This window comes from Cantharellus anzutake (assembly GCF_015039405.1).
Source record: "Cantharellus anzutake strain C23 chromosome Unknown EI90scaffold_31, whole genome shotgun sequence".
Taxonomy (NCBI): Eukaryota; Fungi; Basidiomycota; class Agaricomycetes; order Cantharellales; family Hydnaceae; genus Cantharellus; species Cantharellus anzutake.
The window spans coordinates 117,325-127,662 of NW_024066981.1; the positions used below are offsets into that span (position 1 = coordinate 117,325).

The following is a 10,338-nucleotide window of genomic DNA, read 5'->3' on the forward strand; positions in this document are numbered from 1 at the left end:
GAGTAACACCCCAACCCCCGGGTCATACTTTATTGTCATTTCCCTACTTCTGGAATGTACAGGATGCGCAACCCTCATATTTACCATTTTCCACGCTAATAACTACTATAACTCCTTCATTACATGTCCGATCAGCTCAAATTTTTGCGTAGTTGTAGCTGTAGTCATTGCATACAAGCTTGAAAAAAATGAAGAAATATGACTATGAAATAAGGATGCTACGGGCATATTAACCATTGAGGGGTGAAAACCATTGGCACGTGAATGACTGTAGTCAAGAAGAAAACAAACAATGTATTATGATAGGAAATATGCAACTCTATAAATTTAACGCTTGATTGGTGCAAATTAGTCGGTTATGTGGTGAGATCGAGGGGGGAGATGGCAGTCAAACTAATCTGTTGCTGAACTGTCCATGGAATGGTGATTAAGGTACCACGAAATAACTTTCTTTGATAAGCCCTTCCTTGGCCCAGCATGGAGGTTCCTAACAGGTGTTTTTGGTGGTATAAGACCATCTTCACCTATAGATTGGCGCTTGTTGCGAAAGTGGTATCTTTTCTTCTTATATGAGGAACGTGGAACTGACCCCATTTATCTAGATATCCTTTTGGAGGACCCTCTGTACAACCCAATAAACAAATTTGAAGAGATTTGGCTGATGCTGGGACAAGTGCAATGCAATATTGTCGGGATGTTAGAACTGGGCGAGGGCGGACGACCTTGGCCTCTGTTAGAGACCAGATCAAGACAAAGGGTTGTCTCCATGGTGGAGGGCTTCGGCCTCAGCGACTCAAGCCAGGAGTGCTGTGCCAAGTTACACATCCGTGCCCTAATTTACTTACTGGCAACGAGAACTAAAGGGGGATCAACTCTAGTCGATTTTATCACTGAGGTGTAACCTATGTACAAGTTAAGTATATATAGTTACAGCGAGAGTGGGCCCGTGAACGGCAGGGCTGAGCGGAGTGGAGCTAACGGAGTTAAACATTAGCCAACTGAATATTACCGACAAGTCGGGTTACGGTGAAGGAGCGGAGCTGGATCACCTTATGTAACCAGTTTCCTACGTCCAATAACGATATTAGAGTTTGTGCTGATTTGCGTACTGACCATGTTTTGGTTGCCAAATATATGATTGTTCACTGTCTAAACAACAATAAACACCCCCCAACGATCTCACCTGACGTATAGATTGTCTACGGATAAAATTCTATATCGACTTTACTATGATTTCTAGTCAATATTACACCTATATTTACCACTTTTCAGTAGGATGTGATTTTCCTGATAATTTACTGAAGGAAAACTGCTAATAAAATAATTCCGCAATAAATGTTACTCAATACAGGAGTGACCAAACTGCTCTTTCTATCGCTTAGAGTGCGTGCTAGTTATCTAGCAGATTCAGGATCGCTCACTTTTCTCCTGTGGTGTGATAACCAAAAATTGCTGAGAGATTATTCAATTACGAAGTCCCTCCACCAAATTCTCACTAATTCTCACTATGACACTTTTGTTCAGCTGTGTCTAACTGACCCTAACTCACGCTTAGAGTGACGTGTTAGTTTTATATTAGCTAACAACTAATATTTGCTTTTATCTTTTGGAGCAAATGAACCAACCACTGGTGAGGAGAATTAAACTTTTATTTCTACCTGAGGTTTGAGAGGGGGCAGAAGCGGCGGCCTTTTATGCTTTTCAGAGGCCTCTCTACTCCCACGCCTCGCACTAGTTACATGTGCTACATTTGTATTATAGATAGTTCTAGAATGATATAGGGGCTTGGGCTGTGTAAGCTTAATAATGGACTTAGGACATGACTCAGCAATAAGTAATTCATTTCTTTGTCTTTTGGGCCGATCTCAGCGGGATCTTGTAGCGCTGAAGCTATGCTCTACACCGCCTTAATTACGAACGGTTATCTTTAGAAATGACTCGGCTATAAAGGAACTTTCTAGACTGTTCTCTAATTGACCCCTTTTGTGAAGCCGCATCATTACTAATGTTCTAGAGCCTTCCCAATTAATTAACTGATCCGCGGACTTCTGAATCACTTCATGCTTATGATCCGAGATCCAGATCATCAATCATTCCTTTGTTCCGATTTATTTGAGCTTAAAATCAAAAAGTTTTGATGAATCATGGGAAAATATACAAGATCCAGTTTTTTAGCATTTTCTCCTCTTCTGATGTGATCAAAAACTGTCCGCCCGCGCCGGGGAATACTCTATCATATGGTATTCGGTCCGCCAGACTTCCGGGCGCCATTATATTTCCCTTGAGTCACATTACTTTTTGTAAGAATTAGCAAATAAATATATATGAATTATAAGGTGTTTCGCCGTTTGAGCGATATCTCCGTCAGTTTTGAAGCTTTTAGAATGAAACAAAACCGTGGATAAAGTTAAGAAACAGTCCTTTCAGATGGTAAAAAGATTACAGTCAAAAGTTTACTGGTTCCCGAGATATTCACATTTCTTTCCCAATGTTCCTTCTTATTCTGCCGTCTATGTGCTATTTTCTTGTTGTAGGGTTATATTCTTTGAATATTACACTTATGCCAAGTTCTAGGCATGATTGTAGTAGATTAAATTTCATGCTACATGGGTGTAGATAATTTATAATGATCTTCTAATGTCTGTCCAGTCTCATAAAGATCATGAGATCTGTTAAACGTCTGAACTTGTCACCTGTTCATTGACTATTCTGATAGATCATTGTTTTATTCTTTGAATATTATTTCTCCTACAACAGGGTTAGCGGAATGGCAGGCGATAACCCAGAAACGGAAAGGAGGGATATGTTAGAAACCACCTCCACCTAATGTGGGCATTTAGTGTAATGGTAACACACTCTTGGTGCCTATGCAGGGTTCTGTGGTTCGACTCCCAGAATGTCCATATTTTAGCATTTAGGTTCCCAAGACCACGTGTACAAATTCCAACAGGATAGACCCGAAGGTGGGCTTGCAGGGCAAGCAAGTGAATTGCCCAGTGGAGGTGGGAGTGCGCTAGTGGACGTCAGAGCTGTCTGGAAGCCTTTGGGGCTCCATACTTAGGGAGGCATAGGTAATATATTGGAAAGGGGGGGTGGTGACCATCGAGGGAGGCAGAGGTGATTACGGAATATGGGAGCTCTGAGGTTAGTGAAGAAGGAGCGGAGGTGGTCCGGAAGGATTGGAGGCAGTGGAGGTCGATGGCCGTGGATGGATATGACAGCCTCAGCGACTCATGTGGAGTGCTGTGCCATTGCTGTTTGTCCATTTGGTCCTTAATTTCAGAGGCGTTGAGCAGGAAGTCTCTAGGGGGCATTTCAGGTCGATTTTAGACTAAGGGCCTAAAACAAGTATGTACAAGTGCCGGTATATAATGGAGAGGGCGAAAGCACGAGGAAACAAAGAGGGTCCGAATCAGAACAAAGGCGTCTGAATGGGACAAAGGGAAGATGAAAGCGGAGCAGTACTGAAGGTCATAGATCAGAACCTGTGGTACATCCAAAAGGAGATAGGGAGGGCGAAGCCCAGAGGGGCAGGAAGATGAGGTGAAGTGGGGATGATGACTAACTGGCTAGAATGGGAAGAAGCAGCAGTCCAAATAAGGATGAGGGGAAAGCGTGAAAGATACATTACAAACGGCGAAAGTGCCGGGTATGATCCGTGGAGCTTGGAGGTTGCGGAGCTTATGGAGGTTACAGAGGCGGGGTTGAAAGTCCAAGGAATGTTGGCAATGGTGTTTACGTAGTATGAGGTCACCAATGCAATGGACTAAGACCGAGGTGGAGTCAAAGTCCGAGGTAGGGACTATGACGGAGGCTCGGAGTAAGGTACGAGCGGTGTCCAAGTGCGAAGTACGGAACAGCGGTGGAAGGTCGTAACTTGGCGGAAGGGTGGCGGAGGAGTAACAGAGGGAGGAGAGAGGGGAAAGGTAAGGGAGAAGGAGTGGTGGGAAGGAGAGTAGTCAGGTCCGAAGGAGAGTATCGGAGCAGGCGGGGGAAGCGTAGGAGGATGACGGGAGGGTGGAGGTGTTGTGAAGGGGGAGCGGAGTAGTAGGAGGGTGGCGAGAGGGGCGGTGTTCGGTCCGAGATGAGTATCGGAGCGGACGGAGATAGGGGAGGAGAGGTAAGGAGGAGGTGTGTTGCCAGGACCGAGGGTGAGTATCGGAGCGGCAGCGGTAGGTTATGACTCCGGAGGTGAAGAGGGTGGAGGTCCGGAAGTCGGGTCGGGGTCGGGTATGCACGGATATGACAGCCGATGCGGGCCGCTATTGGCCGCGATGGCTGCAATGCCTCGAACAAGGCCCAAGGGTAGGGCATTCGGCCTCAGCAACTCTAAAGGGAGTGCTGTGCCCCCTAGCTGTCTCTTGGCCCTCATTTCAGACTTACTGGGGTTGCCTTGTTGGGGTCAGGACTTAGGGGTTGTGGTCACATCGATATTAGAGCTAAGGTACAATAAAGTATCATACAGGATATATATAGGAGGAAAGAATGAATGGAAGCGGACCCGGGCCGAAGGCCGAAGGGTCCGGAAGCAAACAAGAGTAAGGAGCGGGGTTGGCCACATAGCGGCTGGCAATGACCCAGGGTCAAAACAAACAATAACAGATAAATAAAGGAAGGAGCGTAGGGCTGCGATAGCGGCGATGGTATCATAGCAGCGCTGGACTTGGAGTTGGGCCGGAGTTGGGCGCGGGAATGGTAGCAGCCCTGTAGGGGCCAAGTGGGCGGGGTAGAGGAGTCGGCGATGGGCACGGTGCTGGAGGCGGACTCAGGGTGGGAAGGTTGGTGTGGCTGTGGGGAAGTCGGCCAGGTGCAGGGGAACCTAGGGGCAAGCGGAGGAGTGAGCAGGGAGTCCTCATGGAGGATAGGGCTGGGTTTGGGGCTCGTGCTCACACTCGCATAGCAGGAACGGGCTCGGGCGGCATCGGGACGGGCAGGGAATGGGCTGGAATGCATGGCCATGACATGTCACTCCAGTGCGAAAAAGTGATATACAGTTAAGATTGCCACTGTAGTAAAAGGCAGCAATTAAGGAGAGAAATATTAAGTAGATATTTCAACAGGAGAGCTGGTTAACACTCCAGATTTCAAAGTGTAAACACAAAACAGTTATTTTGCTACTGTTAAAACAAGCAATAAAATAAGACAAAAATAAAACAAACTCAAGGGACACTCCAGACACAATCCAAATCCATTAACTGAGTAGAATCTTTGAAACTTCACCAAGTAGAAGATTTAATTCAAGTTAAATTCCAAATTAAACAATGCTACACAGAATTACACCTAGACAAATTAAGAAATTTCAATAAAATAACAGCTCCGCAGGGCTCGGTTTATCTGTAAGTCAATTCCCAGAAACTTTAGACTAACCCATAAAAATAGATTAGCCAAAACACTCGGATTGGTACTATATTTACAACAAATAATACTAGTACACTTCCCCATCCTAACTAAAGAACCAGGGAACAGCTTGGTGGTGGTCTCGTTTGAACCTCCCAACTGACCTTCCTTCGTTCTCTCCTTCAACGAGATCCCCTTTTGTTTTGATTCTTACAATAGGGGGGTTCACAAAGGCACAACTATGCACAACTCAGACTCAACTTGAGTTCCTCGACTCAAACGCAACTGAACAAAACTACAACAAAACAGCCAGTTGTGTTGAGTTGTGAGTTGAGACTCACATGGCCCAACTGGATCAAAACTCATTCCCAACTTGGCCTTTAGAAATTTCTTAACTCTGCTGCCCAGTGACAGAAAGTCAGGTGAGGACTGTACAGTTTCAATTATCCCTTCATCATATCATGGTTTGGGACAGGATTAAGTGATGGTGGTGCTGATAGTTGGAATTTGGAAACCGTGAGCATGCTTCAGTGTCAGTTGTTTGTGGGGGCTTGAGAGTCGACATTAACTGTACAGTTCTTACATAAGTCAAGGGTAGATGGTGTTAAAGAAATATTAGTTGAGCCTAAGATATGGATCTTCATGAATGCCCCATAACTAGTTCCAAACTAATCTGTCATATCCATACCAACTCCACCTCACCTCCGCTCCACTCCACCACCGCTCCAGTCCACCTCTGGTCCGTCCTCCCCTCGCACCTCCGCTATACCCTCCGGTTCACCTCCGGTTCACCTCCGCCTCCGATCTCTGGTACCTTCTCCGGTACCTCTTATCCTCATCCTACACATTTATTAATATTTCTATCTACCCAATATTACTACGGACCTCCTAGGACCTCCGCCCACTCTGCAAAGGTTTTCCCACTCTCTAGTAGCTGTCGCTAATTCCACCCTTCACCTACCCACTCCACAACGCTTGATAAGGCAATTCTCTCACAAGCTCGCTGACCCGGCAAGTGGGTAAGTCCCCCTTGGGTTTTCCCCTTTGTTCCCCTTTGTCTTCTATTATGTATATAAGTCCTGTACTGTAGTTGATGGCACCTCAGTGCAAAATTGATGACTAGACTCCCCCCAGAGTTCGCACCCTCTTGTTCTGAAGTTAAGGACCAGACTCCTAAAGCGTTACCGAACATAGGCACAGCACTCCTCTCCGAGTCGCCGAGGCCACGGTCCTTCTGCCCGTTCTCTACCTCTGGCCTCCTTCCGGGGAAAGGTCCAGAAACACTGCCCTCCTCACCGTGTATCTGACATAATCCTAAACTGCAAAAACTATTGAGGCATAACTGCACCCACACATGATGGAGTTGCGTTCGAGTTGTGCCTTAGTTTTGCTCCAGATTTGCCTTTGTGAACCCCCCTAATAACTAATGATCCCAGTTGTTCTGAGGACAGCCCAGTATAATATATGTATGTCAAGATCGGCGTTCTTCCAAATGCCGAAGGGAATTCCTCACGCTTTTGCAATGCTAGCCTTCAAACATTACTAGTCCTGTTACAACAGCACACCAATGAGGACTCTTAAGTTAGAAGAATTGCATATGTACATCACACGAGTAACTGCAGACACATTAATGTGAATTGAGTGGCTAGCCCCGGTCTTGGGCATACATGTTACAGGTATGGGTTCCAGGGAACCCAACCTGAGCCGTTCTGCTCACGGACGGAGGTGGCTGCATAGCCATTGAGGGGAGAGCAGGAGATCCGAGGCCAGGTGGGCTAATGGTAACTTGGCACTCCGAGGAGTGTACCGGCAGCGGGTATAGTGGGGGCTCCTTGAGGGAGCCACCTAACAGTTGGCTAGTGGTGACTTGGTGCTCATGTGAGCATACCAGTAGCATGGGTAGTTGGCACTCCTTGAGGGAGTAGCCCAGTGGTCGACTATCGGTTACTTGGCACTCAGGGGAGTGTACCGGTAGCGGGATTTGTTGGGACAGGCAGGTTGGTTGACCAGTGCACAGTAGTGAGTGACCGTGGGAATTTGGGCCCGCAGGTACGTGGCCAGGCATCCTGGGGCTGCCTGAGTCACTTCTCCCTCCCAAGAAGGGAGGAAGGGTTGTAGGACCCAGTAGGGTACTACAGGAAGGGTAGGAATGGGAGCTCAACCACCCAGTGGGGGGGTGGGAGCAGGAAGGGTGAGGTCTGGTGTCTGAGCACTCACCGGGCCATTGAGGTTTTCTCACAGATTGTAAGAATATCGATGTAGACATCGATATGGACCAAGTCAGATGTTACAGAGAAGGTTTACAGTGGTGGCACAATGGTGTGGCAGTTACAATCATGGTACAAGGTTTTGTGGGTTATGTATTCGATAAGGAAAGACATTTTTTGGCATCTGCCTTACACATCATATGACTTCTAACTATCTAATATAAAAATCACAATGGTCAAGGGAAGTCCCTTGAAACTCAACAAATTCCCCAGCCAGCACCAAAACCCAGTGGGAAAGCTTGGCATGGGGTTTGACAATGAAATAAAGGTGAAGGGACCAAAGGCTTGATTGTTCATAGTCACGGACCATAAGATTCTAGGTCCATTCCTATAACAATACATGCTTAGAGAGCTAAGAAAGAAATCCATTACTTCCTCGGACGTTGTAACGGGTCAATCGCCTTGACTCGAGACAGAGAAGAGGGGGAGGGTGGTAGTGTGCATGGGTTAGGTTCGTGGGGCCGGGTTTTGGTCCGTGGGCGCTACTGAGTCTGCAAAAACCTCAAACAAACACTCACCTACATCTCTCTTGGACGTCAAGGCTGAGTATTATGATGTGAGGGGTCTTAGACTTGAGCAACTAGCTCAGAGGGGGCGTTAGGGTCGTGGATGGCATCTTTGCCACTTGGATGTAACTTCTGCTTGTCCCTTCATGGGTCTATTCAATACTAACTTGTTATGTACAAGCTGTTATCTAGTTTATATATGTTTGAAATGGAATGAATGGCATGGGGGAATGTAAACGGGCTGTTAGGCAACCGTAAATGATGAATATCCAATTGGGAACAAAGAAACAATAAAAGAAAAATGAATGAATGGGGAATATGTGATAACAGGTCCGAAATGGAAATTGTGAAAGTTAACTCCGCAACACTTCGCCACAGCGCCCGCCTATCCTCCCGTCAGCAACCTCCTCGTCTCCAGCTTTCCAACGAGCCCCTATTCATCCCATTTGGTGCAGTACTTCTTGAGATGTGGCCATTGACAGGTGCTGTCAAGACCACGTGAGAGTATACTCCATGCTGAACCATCTGGGTATGGGATTGCCATTCTGGGAAATGCTCTGGGGGTGAAGAAGGGTGGTAGAGCATCACTATCAGGTGGAAAAACGGCTGGGTTGTGAGTGTGGGTATGGAGGTTTGGAGAGGGGGTGAAACTGGTGGCGTGGTTGGGCATGGGAATTTTGCTTGGGGTTGTCAGGAATGATGGGGAAAATATGGAAAAATAAGGAGTGAGTGTATGGAGTGTTGGATAGTGATAGAATGAGCATTGGGAGTGTCAGCAGGTATGTAGTGGGTGTTTGTGGCCAAATTCTGCAGAATCCAACTTTTTGCGGTACACAGAGTTGTCCCCACAACAACGTTGTAGGCGGGAATCTCCACTACCATACAAACAAGCCCAGAAATCATGATTCTGACACCCTGACGAACACCCTGTACCCGATGCACCTTATACACGGTCCCAGATACCCTTTCTACCATTTCCCTATTTTTCCTGATTTTTCCGATGCATTTCCAGCCCTACAGTCAAGATTCCCACGCCTGTCAATCTAGCAGCCACCCAATTCCAGGCATATCTCAAGAACCACTGGATGGATTTGGATGAAATTAGTACCATTGGAAAGCTACGAGCGAGGAGAGTCCATTCAGGCGGCGGGAGAAGGTTGTTGGATGCCCGATTAGGAGGGACACTATTTCCATCATTCAGTTTATTGTTTCTGATATTGTTTTCATTGCTTTTATTTGTATTTCCTTTCCATCACTTTCTTTGCTATTCTGTGTCGCCATAGAGGCGTATTTCTATTCTTCCCCTTTGCCCTGAAATTCCTCACTTATAGCGCCCATTTTCATGTATTTACAAAGAGGACTCCCCCGATGAGAAGGGACATCCCACCAAGAAGTTTAGTTGTTTGACCAGTCTAGTGATGCCAGAGCGCGACCAGTACATTGATACAGTATCTCTGACTCCTGACAATAGTCCAGAGTGACCAGGAGTGAGTACTTATTTTGTGAGATTTTATTGATTGTTGTCAGTAGCACCCGGACCACGGCACAGTATCGGCACTGTTGCCACCATCCATCCATTCCCTCCTTCCAACCCAATTCAGACTCTACCCTCAGGTCCCTACTCTCTTTGCCTGGGCAGCTCTTTTGCCTGGTTACAATGTCAGAGGTTCACAGGGAAGATTCTGGTTGTCCAACGTTATTTGAAGAATGAAAAGAAGATCTTCCTCACAAAGTCAGTCACAGATGCGCTGCCCTCCAACACATTATGAAGATGGTCAGACAAAGTGCCATCCATCCATCTCCACTTATGATCTCCTTTAATAAACTCCAAAGCGAACTCTGTGATCGTGTAGATTGGCATCTGAGGATGACCTGCAGGTACATGTGGCTGACAAGACCAGATCTAGCTGAGTGACGAAAACCATAAAGGGATGGAGGACGCTCACCAAAATACTGGCATCAACAATGTGGAGCTTTTGTCAGGGACGTGTCCGGGGTCGAGGCGGTCTGGGCGTAGCGTCTGGCGCTGAGGACCTCATGGGGGTGGATCGGGCGTGCATACTGGTGGGCCCGATGTGGGACAGTGGTCCCTGGCCACTTAGACTGAAGTGGGAATGTTGAGAAGAAGGTTACTTCTTTGGTTCCCACCCCAGGTGTGTTTATATACATGCAGCTTGGGTCACATGAGGTCTGCCATGTCACCCTGCATACAGCTGCAGTCACCCGGG

General features: G+C 46.8%; 1 non-coding gene across 1 annotated transcript; it reads left to right on the forward strand.

The window, feature by feature from the left end:
* Positions 1–2,830: 2,830 nt before the first annotated feature.
* Positions 2,831–2,903, forward strand: EI90DRAFT_t139. Its single transcript has one exon. It is a non-coding gene; the product is annotated as a tRNA-Thr (tRNA).
* Positions 2,904–10,338: the final 7,435 nt, after the last annotated feature.